The sequence below is a fragment of the Lipotes vexillifer genome, unplaced genomic scaffold, assembly GCF_000442215.2.
Source record: "Lipotes vexillifer unplaced genomic scaffold, Lipotes_vexillifer_v1.1 scaffold1783, whole genome shotgun sequence".
NCBI lineage: Eukaryota > Metazoa > Chordata > Mammalia > Artiodactyla > Lipotidae > Lipotes > Lipotes vexillifer.
The window spans coordinates 957,109-957,955 of record NW_006777435.1 but is presented as its reverse complement, the minus strand read 5'-3'; the positions used below and the strand labels follow the sequence as shown (position 1 = coordinate 957,955).

Genomic DNA, 847 nt, shown 5'->3' with positions numbered 1-847 from the left:
CCTGTGGCCCCGCGGCAGGAATGGGTCACTGCACTGGGCACGCACCCACGATGCGATGCAGGCCCGGTGGCTGTCTGGTCCAGGGCCTTCCATAGGTGGCAAAGCCCTGCCTGGCTGGGCCCAACACTGAGGGCCTGGCCGAGCGACCTGGAGGGGCTGCTTGGGTTAGGGGGCGGGCAGGGGACTACCTTGCTGTGAGCAGTCTACAGGCCAGGCTGGCAGGAAGCGAAGTCTGCCCTCAGAGGGCAGGTATCAGTCCCTCCTGCCCCCAGGGCACGGTCCGGCCTCCCTTCCTGATGGGTGGCCAGAGGAGGAGGGACACTCAAGGCAGGGAAGTCCAGCAGAGACTCAAGCACGTGGAGAGGTGCTTCCTAGGCCAGGCGGCCCTGTGAGGAGGACCACGGCGGGGTGGTGGGGGTACCAACGGGGAGGGGACCTGCCTGGTGCCTCAGCCTTCAGGGAAGAGCTATCTGGGGCTCCCCGAGGCCCCAGGCCTCAGGCTCTGTGGAAGCAGGGGGACGGGCTGGAATCCTGAGCCATCGGGGCAACTCTCCCTGTTCCCTAGGCAGACTCACAGCCTGGCCGCTGAGTCCCCAAGGCCCAGTGTCCTGGAGGCGCCCCTGACCTAGGCTCAGACTCTCCCTGGCTTCGCGACTGGCACGAGGCCGGCACTGTGGCCCCCTCAACCCCGTCCGGCGGGCGGCACCCTGCACAGACAGGTGCTCCCTGCCCTGAGTCCTGACCCAGTTGGTCCCACGTCCTGGAGCCCCCACTCCCCACCCCTGGAGCCCTGACCACCTCAGCAAGAGGGACTCTTAATCACTCATGGGCCAGGCACCGTCAGCAG

At 67.5% G+C, this 847-nt stretch overlaps 1 protein-coding gene across 1 annotated transcript in view; it reads right to left on the bottom strand.

Moving 5' to 3' along the window:
• Positions 1-847, bottom strand: part of CABIN1 (calcineurin binding protein 1) — a 94,262-nt gene that overhangs the window by 3,204 nt on the left and 90,211 nt on the right. The window lies entirely within an intron of this gene.